General features: G+C 40.3%; 1 protein-coding gene across 5 annotated transcripts in view; it reads left to right on the forward strand.

Moving 5' to 3' along the window:
• Nucleotides 1–16,034, forward strand: part of VPS13B (vacuolar protein sorting 13 homolog B) — a 761,266-nt gene that overhangs the window by 186,968 nt on the left and 558,264 nt on the right. The window lies entirely within an intron of this gene.

Consider the following 16,034-nt stretch of genomic DNA (forward strand, 5'->3'; position numbering starts at 1 on the left):
CTTCAAATAATCGTTAATTTTTTTGATCGATCAAAATTATTTTGATCGATCAAAGTTCTTTTGATCCATACTCACCTCTCCGCCGGCTTCCGGGTCGATGTCCGTGACGTCACTGGACTCCTCCCCCTTTCCATTGTTACCCAATGGAGTACACAGGGAGTACACAGCCTAACTCTCCCGGCCGCCCGGGAGAGTGGTTTAATCTGCTCTCTTTTTACCGGAAAGGTTTAATCTGCTCAATCGAGCAGATTAAACCTTTCCCTGCGATCGTTTTTTTCTTCTTTTCTGACTTCGGATTTATTTATTATTGAGAGTCTGTATTTTTTCATTATGCACTTATTTTAGGCATGATTGTGGATGTGCAAATTGTGTGCATTATGTCTAAAATGCTTGGTGCTAAAAGGTTTCCCTCTTTCCCTTATCGGAAAGCTGGGAGGTATACACCTTTTGTAGCCTAAAGTGGACAGAGAGACAGATTTCTGTTCTCCAAGCACCTCAAGAGGTATTTGTAAAATGAAACACCGCTTCCAACTGTTCTTCTGCCACTGCAGGTTGCAAAATGCGTAATGAGAGACCTCTAGTTTCACTTAAGCACAGATGTGTCTCAGTAACTAACCAGTAATTTCTTGAAATTGCTCACTTTATCATCCACACATGTCATCAATCCTGGAATAGCTCGCTGAAGTCGAGCGGCAGGATACTTTGCTGAGCAGGCACAGCTGGGAGCAGGTGAACAGGCAGGGAACAATTTGTGTGGCTTGGTGGCTGTCAGACTAAAGACAGAGAATTTGTGTTACAAACAGACAGCAGGCCTCACCTGGGCCAGACAAAAGGGTTTTTGCCTATTGCAAATAATACCGAGGCTAACGGACTTTTCTGTCTGCTGGGGTACAATTTGTTAATATTTGAAACAATGCGTTTTGCAGCCATGTGCCAGGCATAGAAGATGAAAGGAAACTGGCTGAAGAATTTTGCTGTATTTATATAAAACAGGATTTTCTGCACCAGGACCAGTTCAGATGCAGGATTTGTTATATACATATACATTTTCACTGATATTAGACTTGAACAAAGAGGCTTATTTAATGCAGTGGGGCAAAGTGCAGTGATTATGTGCAAAGAACAATAACCCACAGCAAACAGTCTTCTTTCACCTCTCGGAAATTGAGAACATTTATCCTGACTCGCTAAAACTGAATATTGCCTTTGCTGTTATTAATAACACTTTCAAGATCAGATTTTATACATCTTTTCAGATTAGAATCAGAGAAACACTTTGTTCACATGGCTTTCTAGTCACTAGGGTTGAGTGACTTGTGGAGTGCAAAATGAGATACTACTAAAATGAAGTACACTTTGAAGTACAGTAAACCTACATTACACAATTAACACTGCACCGCTGAAACTATGCTGGTAGTGACCACATTAAAGCCATTGTTAAATTAGAACTACAGCCATAAATACCAAAATAAAAATAAATAGGCCATAACCTTTATACCGCGGGAGCAGATTTTCTGCACACATGTTAAATGCACATTTTAGGCCTGAAGATTTAGGCCTGAAGAAGCAGCACAGTGATGAATACATCTCACTCTGCCTTCTTTTCCTATCAGCATGATTTTTGTCATTATTTAATCTCCTTGGCTCCTTGTACTACTTCGTCCTCTTACACTTCTGCTATACTATACAGGGACTACAAGAGTCCTATACCGTTTAAAAAATACTTTTAATTGTTAATTATTACAGAGCTTAATTTATTTGTGCCTTTTATATCTGCCTATAGTTCAGCTTTAAATAATAAACCAAAAAATTGCCACACTAACCAACATTAAGCAAAGTATAGAACTTGATTGTTAATCTTAAATTTTTTAAGCCTCATAACATAGGCACTGTGCTAAGGAGATAGGGGTTCAGGCAAAGGAGAAGGATGATGGCTATGAGTAGTGGTAAGGGAGGGGGGCATGCAGGCATAGGGGTAAAACCAAGAGGGGGGGGGGGTACGGGCATAGTGGTGAGAGTGTAAAAAAACAATAGAAAAGAAAGCGCCCTCTCCTCGTGAAATATGTAAGGTTTATTAATACAAGAAACAGATTAAAAATACTCACAATTGGAGCATATAATTATGCGTGTAATGAATTCATATGCGACACAAGTCTCCCATCATGGGTCAGGAAGAACTGATGCGTTGGTGTTTGATCAGATTCATAGACTGGACCCACTGGTCACCATAACCAGACTAACCTGTTTCGGGGTGCATCCCCTTCATGATTTCATGAGGAGATGGCGCTGTCTTTTTTACTGTTTTTTACATATTCATAAGGACGTCCCTGTCGGCTGAGACTGGCTTCCTTCCTTGTCAAAAGGAGGAACATAAAGTATTTTAGAGTGGACACATCACCAGCGCTGACTAAATGTGTGAGAGTGGTAGGGGGAGAGAGTATGCATGCACTATGGTGCCATACACATCCTGGAGTAGCATGGCTTTAATGCATGCCATGAGTGAAATACCTAGACTGCAAATGCTGAATACCCTCTGATAGCTGTCTGACTGAAAGGTCTCTGAATTTAATAGTTTCTGAGTCACTGACCCAGTACTAAGATGCATATCAGGAGTTCTAACTTCCATCCCTACTTCTAGTCAATGACTCAGAAATTGCTGACACCATTGGATCAGTATAAAAGCCAGTAAAGTATGCACATCATTGAATTAGTATGACAGCCAGAAAACTAGAGTTTTTAGGATTCTGATGGCAGTCTCCATAGTAATTTAATTTCAAATGTAACTGTAATTGAATTAGGATATACATCTTAAAGTACTCATTTTTCCATAGGAAATGTTAATAAATATTGCCACTCATAGTCATTGATTTTACAAAACCAGTTACACACCTTTATCATTGTTTAACAAGTAATAAATGTTGCATAGTTGTAAGGTTCACCTTTAGCCAATAATATTTTCTTGTCTCTCATGACATGGATATAAAAAAAATCTAGCTTGGGAAACTAAGCAGACAAATTGTTTTAAGGGTCAAATGCACACGAAGTATGGTAAACTCAGATTAACTTCCACATGCTGCTAAAGACTTGGCCTGTATAGATCAAAGAACGGCCTCCTCCATGTAGCTATAAAAGGGATTTCTCTGTAGATCTGTAATATCCTTTACGTATCTTCTTGTGGAAGAGGATCTAAACCACTATTGGACGCCTAGGACATCTTGATTGGAAACATATTAAAAACGGTGATTTGCTTTTGTCAGGTTGAGAAGTGTGTTCAGCGCCTAGGTAGAGCAGTGAGATCTCTTTGATCTCTTCAGAATAATGGCCATTGACTTCTGTCAAGTTCTGTCTTATGTCCTGGGCAATTTTACTGTACCAAATTAGATTATGTAGTAACTATATTGGCCTGGATGTAGTGTTTTATTGTAAATGTTTAATAAATGATTTTTAAATATTTTATTAGACCTTAAGTACTGATTTGAGGTATATGGGTACTCTACTGTACTTACAGTAAAATAGTCTCCACCTTTTGTGATCTTTATATTTACAAATTGAATTCATATATTTATGTATATAGTTAGTGGACCTAGCATCAGATGTATTTTTCATGTTAAGGGTATACATGCCAAGTAATGAGTAAATAAACTCATTAAGACTCATCTCTTCATGGAAGCCTAACCACTGAACCATCACATTCACAAACAATTCATCCCCACACAGCTACTGCCTCATGTATCACTTGCCCCTCCCTTTTAGATTGTAATTCCTCAGTGGCAAGGTCCTCCTTACCATCTTGTCTTGAATTGTATTGTGATTGTAATCCGAAAAAACATATAAACAGCGCTCTCGGATGGGCAAAGAGTTAGCTTGGAGGCGTGTATGCAGCCCTGGGAAACAGGAGGAGAACCTGTGAATGCAAATGATCAAGAAACCAAGAAAGGGCGCAGAGAACACTGGCTAGCTAACGAAGTTATAATGAAGACTAACGGTGGTGGCACTTACGCGTGATTGCCAGGATCTGGAGATGGACGGCCGGTATTTAGGATCGGGACACTCGTGGTGTGGTTCCGACTGTAGTTGATGTGCTGATCCGAGAGGTACATCCACAGGAGAGTGTAGACAAGAAGAGGGGACTTCGTCCGAAGTGCCGTTGGGGGTCTGTGCGGTGTGGAGGAGAGGCAGGGAGATCGCTGTGGTGTCGGCAATGGACAGCGGGCAATGGACAGGGCTGTAGCAGCCACAGCTGTGTGTGTCAGCGAGCGGTCACTGTCAGGTCTGCTGGGGACAGTGTACGGAAGCAGCTGACAGATGGCGAAAGTCGAATAAAATGGTGAGATGGAGAGGGATCAAATCGGACAGGAGCCGGGCAATGGATAGGGCTGTAGCAGCCGTAGCTGTGTGTGTCAGCGAGCGGTCACTGTCAGGTCTGCTGGGGACGGTGTAAGGAAGCAGCTGTCAGATGCCGGAGGTTGAGTTAATGGTGAGATGGAGAGGGATCAAAGCGGACAAGAGCGACGCGTTTCGAGGTATTACCTCTTTTTCAAGCTCGGGTAAAGACTGTTTTACCCGAGCTTGAAAAAGAGGTAATACCTCGAAAAGCGTCGATCATTGTGATTGTAATGTCTTCCTTATATTGTAAAGCGCTGCGCAAACTGTTGGCGCTATCTACATCCTGTATAATAGTAATTATAATATAACATTTACAATGTATTTATTAGTTCTGACAGCGAGAACAGTACTCATCTTGGCAGTTCCTTTATCTACTTTTATTGGCAGAAGAATGGCACCATCTTTGTTCAGACATCATCTATAAACTGTAAACTCCAACCCCCAAAATGTTGTAGCTAGATACTGTTCTCAATCCTGTTGGCTGATTATGAGCAGTAAGGGCCTGTTCACACTTGCCTGCCCTCTGAAACACTACATTTTATCAGATCGGCTAGTTTTTGGGACAGTTCCAGTAGTTAGCGTTGTATCGCACACTGCCAGAGCTGTCACTGTTTATATTTGTTTTTAAAATTTCTGTGAAGTGTACATTGTGCATACTCCATTCAGGTCTCTGCATGGCAGCATGGTGACCTGCATTGGCATACAGTACCGCTGCAATAAAATGCAGCATGTTTGTATTTTATCGCAGCACCATGCCTGGCCCATCACACCCATGTTGTGGTGTAAATGGGACACAAAGAAAACGGTTGTTTTCTATGTGTCCTTGCGGTGACCTGCATTAATCTGGTGTGGTACAATGTAGGCTACTGCATGATGTGTGAACATGCCTTAAATGATTTAAAAATATCTGAATTACTATCCACATAGGAGAACATTTAGTTAAAGTATAATATTACATTTAATTCCACACTAAATATATACCTTGTAAGTCTGACTGTATTTTTGTAGGATATTAATTGGCATCCATTTAATATCTCTGGAGCTTATTTTTACCACGTAACATACTGTTTAAGTTTAAGTAGTGATACTTTCAAAACTCTGAACTGGTGGAAGATATTAAAAGCAGGCACATAGTAATGATGAATATCTTATACAGCATGCGCATCCTGACCAACACCTGTGATTGAGAGCTCCCATACTTCACAATTGGCACTTGATTTCAGCCATCATTCATAGGCCAGCAGTTTAGAGTGGGAGGGAGTGGGCCCATGTCCTTGACAACAGACACTGGTTGTGATTTTTGTAACAGAGAACACCAAGATTGGTGTATCTTGCCTTGGGACGTTAAGAAGTCGCAAGCACATCTACAGGGCATGTGAGTAATACATGCAATCACCTGTAGTTGCTTGCTTTCAATAGTTCCTGCCTTTTTATTGGTTTTAAAGGAAACCTCTGTCGCTTTGAACTTTACATTCTGGCTGTGTATTTCCTAGTGGTAAAAGAGATCACTGTGCCCCTTTGACCACTTGACAGTAGAAAAAAAAAACAAGTGGTCCATCCAGTCAGTTCCCTCTCCTCCCAGTTAATAACTCCAGTTAATATCTGGCATGTTGAAGTCACCCATAAGTAAAACTGCTCCCTGAATCTTTTTGATAAGAGCTCTGCTTCATAATTTCCCAGTCTTCCTACTTGTTTTTAGAGTTCCTTTGTGCATTATGGAGATTAATGTATGAAGAGTAAGGCTCTGGATCACCAGGAGCCGAGCAGTGTAGAGATCCTGCCTCTGGGTGTTAAAAGAAGCCAGAGGGCTCATTTATTCCCCACCATCTAACCAAACTACAATGAATTTCAACTGTGAGATTTTTGCATCACAGTTTCGAGATGCTGTCATCTCCTGTATTCATTGAGAGGAAAACTCTCTCTCCCTTTTGAATTTTTAAAGTAGCAAGAGCACTGAGACTAGTGTGGGGGATAAATCTGGGAGTTCTGTCGAAAAACCTTGCCACCACATTCACAGAGATGTAATAAGCACATGGGTGATTCCACTCACCAGTACACATTCCTACATCAGAACATCCGTTGTGGATTGACAAGACAAAATTATATTATTTCACTTACACTATATGGCCAAAAGTGTGTGGGCACCTCACCATCACTCCTCTTTAAATTTGTTGGACATGCCATTCCACATCTAAAAAGAGGTAGGCTGCCTCTTTTGAGCTGTTACAGCCTCTACTATTGTAATAAGGCTTGCTGCAATATTTTAGAGTGTAGCTGTGTTAGTGTCCATTCAGCCAATTTACATTGGCAAGGTCAGGTACTGATGTTGAAATAGAATTGGTGTTCCAGTTTACCCAAAAGAGGTTCAGAAGGATTAAAGTCAGGGCTCTGTGCAGGTCATTCTAGTTCCTCCACACTGAATTCATCATACCACTTGAACTCAATTTTGGAGGGTTGTCCACATATCTTTGGCCATATAGTGTAGCACACCCACATTGTATGCTCAAATACCAGTAAAGTAAGAAAAATAATAGGTACATTTTCAGAGTACTGCTTGGGCACAATTAACAGTTTCAGATGTTCCTTATAACATAGCGTAAAACTGATCTCATAAAGAGACTATTTTCTAAGTATTGATTGATACCCTTACCAACTAATCAGGTTGCTAGCTAATCTAAAGCTGGAATCTGGTTAGTTTCTACAGATAATATTTTCTCTTGTACACTTTATGTTAAATGAGGCTTTAAACATCATAAAATAAAACAAAACATTCCTCACAGCTGAGCAGCTCAGAGCAGTGTCTGTGTAAACCAATCATTTCACCGGCAGCTTTATATTTCCTGAGAACCTGATATAAAAAGCACCTGCTTATAGTGAGTAATGGAGTTTTAAATGTATCACACTTAGGAACAGTGTATGTAACCTATTCCGCTTTCCTCCCCAGTGGAATATATTTCAGCTTATACTGCACAGCACATTACCAACATGCATAAAGAGCCTGTGATCAGCGATTTGGACCCAGGACAACAACCTGCATGGGTCCACAGTACTCCGCCCACCTCACCATTCATTCCACTACTAAACTCACATTACAGCACACTAATAGTGATGTCATTTACAGGGGAAAATCTGAGACGCATAGATAGGCTACAAGTATAGCTTAATATCCTAACTAAAATTAGTCCTGAAGGTATATGACAGAAGAAAAAATAGAACTACACAGTTTTTCTTTACCCATGTTAATCGGTTCCTACAACTATTGTTAGCCTTTATTCTCTACTGCAACACATCCCTGAAGGGTCCATTCACATCACGTATTGGGGCTGTGCTGGCCATTGTTTCTAGTGCAGACCCAATGCAAGACAAGGCAATTTGCCTTGTCACGGATGGGCACCATTCACACCACCGCTTTGCAGTGGTGTGCGCTGATAAAGTATGACATACCTTTTGTTTCAGCACAGCGAGATGCATCAAGGAACAACTGCCTCACACCTTGTGGCATTTCAATAACGTTTTTATTTTATTTTTTAAATACAAAAATGCAATGTACTGCTATCAGTGCATCAGAACTGTGGCAGGCACTGCACACCAACTGCTGTGTGTTTTGCACAGCGGCTGGTGTGAATGGACACTAAACAGGACAAGACTTTTTCTTTTGGAAAGGGGGGAAACACCTTCTGCACCTGCTACAGTACATGCTATAAAGGACCAGCACTTCTTAGAAAGGGACACTGAATTCATGTACTGCATGGCACTTTCAGAGAGGCAGAACCTATTACCACTACCTAATTGAAAGAATACCTTGTTAAGGCTCTTCTGTGATCAGAGAAACACCAAAGTAATCATGTGCCAGGAAGGTCCAGAGCAAACATTTGCAGGTAATGCAGGAGTGCATGTAGACAGGAAGTGCCTGAAATAGGTTGCAGGAGATCAACAGCGTTGAGATTCAAAAAGGTAAAAACAGTATTTTATGGGGAAACTTTTTATAATACACAGTATCATTTAGCAAACTAATTGTCATTCTCTTTTGGTTTAGAGCTAATTTAATCCTTCAACATTGGTCGTCTTGAAATATGTGGCATTACGGCAATGGCCTTTAAAGTAGTATTAAAATCTCAACCTTTTTTTTAAATAAATCCAAATCAAACATATGTACATTGGTCAGCAAAGTATTTCTTTAAATTTTTGCCCAAGAGCTAACAGCCATTGCATTTCCAAACAGTTGGCTCTCTCAGCTCTGCTTCCCTGAACTTCATGTCCAGTACAAGATCACAAATGACAGGGCAGTCTACAGCAGCTGTCCATCTTCTAGCTTGGAGAAGGGAGGAGAGGGGAGCAGGGGTGTGTCTTGCCTTGCTGTGTCTGTGGAGACATACACAGCTTAGTAACGCACACAAGGGTGGCTCCATAGGAACCTTCAGAGGATCAGAGTCACCATAAGTACTCAGGAAACCAGCTTATTCTGTAGGAAACCAGCTTATTCTGTAAGAAAGTAAAACTTTTAAACATCAACGAGCAACATCAATTGTAAGTGATTTAAACAGCATTTGAAATAGCTTTAAAACCTTTTGATTTTAATATGCCTTTAACACTGTGCTGCCACATATTTGCATACATTCGGTGTCTCTTGTTTGTGCTGGGAGTGCACTCACTCTGCACACCCAGCACAGTGACTGCGCTGTCACCAATAGCTTCTGGCCACTGTTTGCAATCAGGAGTTTCCCTGACCAGGAGGGTCCATATAACTCCTCAGACATTGCAAACTCTTAAAAGGCCAACTCACACCGGGTGGAAATGGTAAAGCTACTCTCCAGCTTACCACACATATACCTCCTCCACCTTACTCTAATCTCAGACATTAAAAAAATAAAAATGACCTAAATGCCCCTTTTACTCACCTAAACCGTGGTCACATGACATTCCAGTCCCGAGCCTTCTCTGTTATTCTGTGCACAGGAGTCTTCTTCTTTTGGGCTCCACGTCACAATCTGCATGAGATAGACATTTCCTGTTGGCAGTCCAGTGGTGGGTTCCTCTCAGAATCGAGGAGATGGCAGGTGTGGGCATATCTGCTTGAATACTGGTCTCCTGCACCCCGAAAACCTGGCAAGGGTATAAAAATGCTTAACAAGATATTTAAAAAAATATCATTCTGAATTGGTTGGCCTTGAGAAAGGCTTTAATAAAAAACATTAATCTGCATTTATACAGAAGCTGTGTATTAAAATTTTACGGTCGTGTTTAGTACATTTGGTGAAATTTAGTCAAAGCAACCTTGTTTGCTCACAAACCATCCTGGAAAATGGGATTAGCTTTCCTGAAGAGATGTGATTTTCAGGTGGCCATACAGTAAACAATCGTATTGTCAAGTCTCTGTAAAATCTTCTCTCGATCTATGTAAAGTATGTAATATGAGGATAAATGTTAACAATTCAATTAGTTTCTATCAAATCAGGGAGGGCCCATAACTACATAAATAATGGTAAATCTAAACATGATTGTATAATCAGATTGTGTAGTTTATGGCCAGTTTTAGGAAACACTTTAAAACATTGTTAAGCTTTACTTCAGGAGGAGCATTGCAAAATAAAGATGTACCATGGAAAAAGACTTGAAAGTGTAATGAAGGAAGATAAGAGATGTAAATCTTATGACATTTTTTTGTAGAAAATAAGTTTGTTAGCTCTTAGGCCGGGTTCACACCTGGGCGTACCATAGGCAGGTCGTTTTTTAGCATGTTTTTTCGTTCAGTGAAACGCGCGTTCGACACTAATCTTTATACCTCCCTGGCGGTATGATTTTTTTTCCTTTTATTTTCTCTATCTTTTTTTCATTTTTTTTTTTTTAAACTTTCAAACTTCCCGCCGGTTCCGCCCCCTGCGACGTGACCGCTCGCAAGGGACGAAACCCGGAAGTCGGCAGCGGCCAGAGGACACAGCGGGGATCGCTGCATTCCCGAGTGTGGCTCGGGGTTACCGCTTTGTTAACCCCGAGCCACACTCGGGAATACCAATGGATACGCGCGGAAAAATGCCCCATAGAAGCTCCTGTACTTGTTTTGGATGTAGGGCTTTTTTCAGCGTGTTTCCATGGGCTGAAATACGCCCAGGTGGGAACCATGCCCATAGGGATTAATGGGATTTCACTTGCAGAGCGTTTTTCAGCGCTTCGATCATCGCTGAAAAACGCCCAGGTGTGAACCCAGCCTTATGAGTAGGGCCCTCCTAACCATCTTGTGTTGAATTGTATTGTAACTATATTGTCTCCCTTTAATATTATAGATTTTTTTCTCCAAAACAAAAATAGAGGTGAAATTCTCAAATAGAGACATTTGTTGCAGTGACAACTAAGGTGTCTCAATCTAAGGCCCCGCCTCAGATTTAGACACCTTTGAGATCACTCATTCCAGGCGCATTTGACCTGCCCCAACTGTTTTTGCATTCCCATAGGCTTGTATAGTAGGGGAAACAATTTGATGTGAACAAAAGCCTGTTGGCTGACAAGACAGGAAGTAAAAAGAAATCTTCCCCAATGTGACAATCAAAGTCAACAAAGTCTTGCTCTCTACAAAACTAAAAAAAGTTTTGGTTTTATACGGTATATCTTAACAACTAAGTGCGGGTATTTATCTTTGTAGAGACCTAAATTGATAACTCTGACAACTTTTAACTGGTGTGAAGGCCAGAATAAAGACTTCACTGGAAATCTTGATCTAAAGCATTTGTCTCTAAGCCGAGAAGATGGAGATTGATAAAATGAAGTAATTCAGTTTCTCAAGCCGCTTACATTGCTGGAGAGAGAAAGGAATGATCTGACGGCGAGGGAGAGTTTATAGCAGATAGAGGAACAGGGAACGTAGGTGGGCCAAGTGTTTCTGATCTGCCATCAGTTTTTATGTTTGCGGATCAGCACAGCCCAGTTTTGCAGTGTGCTCTCTGACGGCAGGATTGTTCCCCTGGGATGAGGAATGCTTAAAAGTCAATACGTACTTTTCTGTATTAAGCATTGCACAGGCTGTCTAAGGACAGAGATTCAATAAAAACTGGCAAAACTTTGGAGTCTAACAAGAACGTGATAGGCTTTACTGACTGGCCAGACTTTAGTCTTCTTGAAGTGAGGGTTACTATGTAATATGGAAATAACAGCAGAATATTCCTCGTCACAGGATTAAATTGAATTTTTTTCTGATGTTTTAGTTCTAAAACCTCACCACAATGGCATTTTTTACATTACCATAACTCCTGGCTACTTCAGCAACAATAACACATTTGTGTGGATGTGTATTGCTGTGCTGCCTGTTTGTTTCCTGAGGTATCGGGCTCATTTATGAAAACTAAAGTGCAAAAATCAGGAGAAAAGGTGGAGCAGATAAAACAGGAAAATATTTGCGGTTAGGTGTTGCAGGCAGGCAGTTATTATGTTTCCATCAAATGTAAGATAAAACCATACACTTTTTAGTCTCATTTAAGTTTTAATATGTTTTTGCAGTATCAAACCTTTCATCAAAATAATACATGGCGATCCTTTTATAAAAATTCTTGCTCAGACACTTTCCATAATGTGGAGACAACTGTCTACCAACTGTGCTCCTGCTTTGCCAACCTGTCATGCACTTCCCTAATGGAGACTACAAAATGCAGTCTTCTTTAGGCACACAATGGATAGACATGGTCCATAGTTGTACGGAAACCTGTCCAGAGCAATAATGTGCTGCTGATGCTGGGGCGAGTGTATGTAGACCGGGCTTCTTTTAAAATTTGCTGCTTGTTAAAAATGTCTTTATCCTGTACACAGATTCACTTTAAAGGAAACCAATACAGAGTAGGTTTTGAGGGTGCCATTGCTAATCTTTCCTGAAAATTCTAGTTGCTTGACTGGTTTTGATCTAATGGCATTCCGAATCGCTGGCCTAAAACAGATTTATAGATCAAGAGCTCTCACTTTGACGATCTGCATCATCTTGTTCTTGGTCAGTGACTCATAAAGTACTGAAGTCATTAGATCAGCATGATAGCCAGATGTCTAGAATTTTTAGAAGGATATCAGTAATGGTAGCTTCTGTATGTTTTTCTCTAGGTATTTCATGCTCTCCAATTGATGGACCTGTATTTGGCTGACTTTTTTTGGTGTTCGATTAGTTTTGCATTTTCATGTGTCTGTGGGAATGTAAAACCCAAGTAAAGCAGGTCAAATGCAAGTCAGAAGGAGGTTAATTGCTGGTCAAATTCTCCTGTCAAAGAATTATGAATGATCTCAGCAAATGGCTTAACCCTTTCGCCCTTTTCAACGGCAGCTTTTAGAGTTTGTAAAAGATCCCCCAAACCATATATTTTCTGAAAGCACAGGGCTGGTTGAATAAAAATATGGTGCTACAAAATTTGATAATTGCGCAAATATTTGTCAAATCAGTATTAAACCATTAAAAATACACAATTATGTTGATAAAAGCACAGTAAAAACAGTATCGATGCACAAAAAAAAACTTTTCTGACTAAATCTAAAAGATAAAACTGTATTGAATTAATGATAAAAATGTGTAAATTTGAAATTTTGCCTTTTTGCGAAACGGTAAAAAAAGGTAACGCAAAACTGTAAATAAGCAACTTATGGTAAAAATCGTTTGTGCGCTGTGTAGCTGTGTGTGTGGTTATACAATTATACAGGTGTACATTTAAGCGCAACACAGCGTGTCACAACACTTTGCCATGCACTGCCACAGTTAAATTGATATTTCGGTGCATGTGCATGGCGTGCACCGCAATATGGTGCATGTGTATGTTATCTCTGTGTGTGGGGGTTTTGTTTTATTTGTATTATTTTTTGTTATTACTACTGTTAGGAGCGCCTCCAGGAAATCCCAAGGGTCTAAACAGACCCCTCACATTTCCCTTTTGAAATAGGAAAATAAATTCCGGGTACAGAGTCCTCAATCTCTTTTCCTGCAGCCTCAGCATTGCATTAATTATTTAATTATTCTGGTATAACTTCATGGTCGCTAAAGCATGGTCCCTAGCAGAAGGTTAAAAGCCAGCGACGTATGGCATACTGACGTGGCCAGCTGCAAGTGGTTGTGTTCCGCCGTATGGATTAAAATCAACTTGGACTTCAGGATGTCAATAATTGCAGTCTACATAATTCTCCCATCAATTTTCTTTGGGCCTGTGTTGATGGGTCTTGGGCTTGTTAAAATTAGTTTGAGATGCTTCTGAGATCATTCAGAATTCTTTGGCAGATGCATTTGATCTGTAGTTGACCTCCTACTGACCTATATTTGACCTGCTTCAAGCGGGCTTAGCACACCCATAGATTGCAAAACCCATCTGTTGTGAAGAAAAGCTTGTTAACACAGGCCCTTCATTCAGTGCTTTCATAGTCACTGACCTAAAGTAAGTATGTAGATCAGATTTGACTAAACTCTGACTTCTTTGGCTTCATGTATGTTGCACGTATTGACTCGAAAAGCACCAAAGCCAGATAATTGGCATGCATGACAGCCAGGTAACTACAGTTTTTAAAGTGAGAGCAGCAGTCTGCATATTTTTTTTTTAATAGGTTCTTTTGATTCCTGGTGATTGGGAGGTATGAGTAGATAGGATTAATTGTATTCAGCAAATACCAATCAATCTCCTAGATGCTATGCTTTTAATATGCAGTTTGCCGCCGTGGGTTTCCTATACTTTAATCTCCGCTAAAACTCTCTACAGGTTTTGTCAGTGGAGCACCCATTGACTTGAGGTATGCAGACCAGAGGTTTGTTGCCATACAAGTGAAAGTTATGTACATCTCTTACTGACCTCCAACTAATCATCCAATCTTTTTTTTTTTGTGTGCAGTCTTGCAGGTTCTCTTCTATTGGCTGAAACACAGCTAAAGTGTAGGATTAAGACTGACTAGCCAAGATAATCGGTAGAGGCGCAGTCTCACCTTCTACACCCCCTGAGGACCCTATCTTTCATATTGTTTGAAGGACCTGGAAGGTTTTACACCTTCTCCCACGTGCACAGCACCCTATGGAGAATAAACTTTCCTATAATGAATATCCAGAGAGAAGAAAATCGCTAGTGCTAGGTCAGGAAACTCCTCTTTTGTTTGTCATTAGTAACTGCTTGTGCCACATGTAATTTCAATTGATGATTACAGACTTTGAACACCGCACTGATAAGCAGAACTCAAGTGAAGGAACTCTTTGAGAAGGATGAAGAGTGGATTTACAAAAGTCAAAGATAGTCAGCTGTGATGCCGTACTTGTTCTCTCTTCTCCGTTCCTCCATTTGTCATCTGACACATTAGCATTAGGAAACCCCTGTACAGGCTTATCTCCTGGGTACTTTGGCCTTGTGACCCCAATGGATGCTCCTAGAGCTTGTGAACTAAAACCAAGTGCATTTACAACTCTATACTATTTCAAAATTATTGAGTTCTGTCAGTGCCACTGTTTTTGTTTTTTGATATAATTGTTATAATTCATTATATAATTTTGTTACTAGTTACCCATGTAATGTATGCTGGTTTGGAAATTTGCACTTGTTATGTGTGTACCACTAATGCAGCATCTGCAGAGTATTATGTTGTAGAAGAAAAGCAGGACGTTTGGAATTAGGAAGTAATACCTGTTCGTTTTTCATTACTTTTTGTTTTACCAAATGAGATGAAATGAACATTAAATGCAATAATATGGTAGTTGACAGTACATCTCATATTGACGGCAGAGTTCTTGAGTTGTTCATCCTGAGCTTTAACAGTCCTTTGGCAGGATGATCATCACATTACAGTCTAGAGGCTACAGTTTTAGGGATTTAAGCTTTCAGAACATCCTTGCATCTTGACAATAGTAGTTAACCAATAAAGGGTACTGGTAAATTGCTATAAAAGTCAAAATATTAACCACTTACAAAGCTATTCACAACTCTGCCCCTGGCTATATCTCAGACCTTGTCTCAAAATATACCCTAACCGTCCTCTCTGCTCTTCCAAAGACCTCCTGCTTTCAAGCTCCCTCGTTAACTCCTCCTATGCTCGCCTCCAGGACTTCTCTCGAGTCTCTTCCCATCCTCTGGAACTCTTTACCCCAACCTGCCCATCTATCTCCCACTCTGACTGCCTTTATTTATCTCTTCAGGGAAGCCTATCCCACCTCAACCTAACCACTGAACCATCACATTCTCAAACAATTCATCCCCTCACAGCTACCTCCTCATGTATCACTTGTCCCTCCCTATTAGATTTAAGCCCTCAGGGGCAGGGCCCAACTTACCACCTTGTCTTGAATTGTATTAATTGTTATGTCTTCCTTATATTGTAAAGCACTGCGCAAACTGCTGGCGCTATATAAATCCTGTAGCATAATAATATACCAATACAGTATCCTTTCTTAGTAAAACAAATTCTAATTCACTCAGTGTAGCCCTGTGCAAAGCCAAGGTTGGGTGCAGTCTTGCATGACTGTGGCATTGGTTTTGGGATATCACAGCTTCTTCACATTAAATTGGGGGATTATTTTACACCTATCGCTTCTATTTATGTTTAAGATTGAAAGATACATTTGGGTCAGGGCCTTGATGAAAATATTGAGCTGTAATGTTTAACACTTAACATTATGTGACCTGGAATCGCAAAACGGATCTCCTATACAGTAGAGCACATTCTTA

The sequence above is a fragment of the Nanorana parkeri genome, unplaced genomic scaffold (assembly GCF_000935625.1).
Source record: "Nanorana parkeri isolate BGI_ZX_2015 unplaced genomic scaffold, ASM93562v1 scaffold16, whole genome shotgun sequence".
In the NCBI taxonomy this organism is placed as follows: domain Eukaryota; kingdom Metazoa; phylum Chordata; class Amphibia; order Anura; family Dicroglossidae; genus Nanorana; species Nanorana parkeri.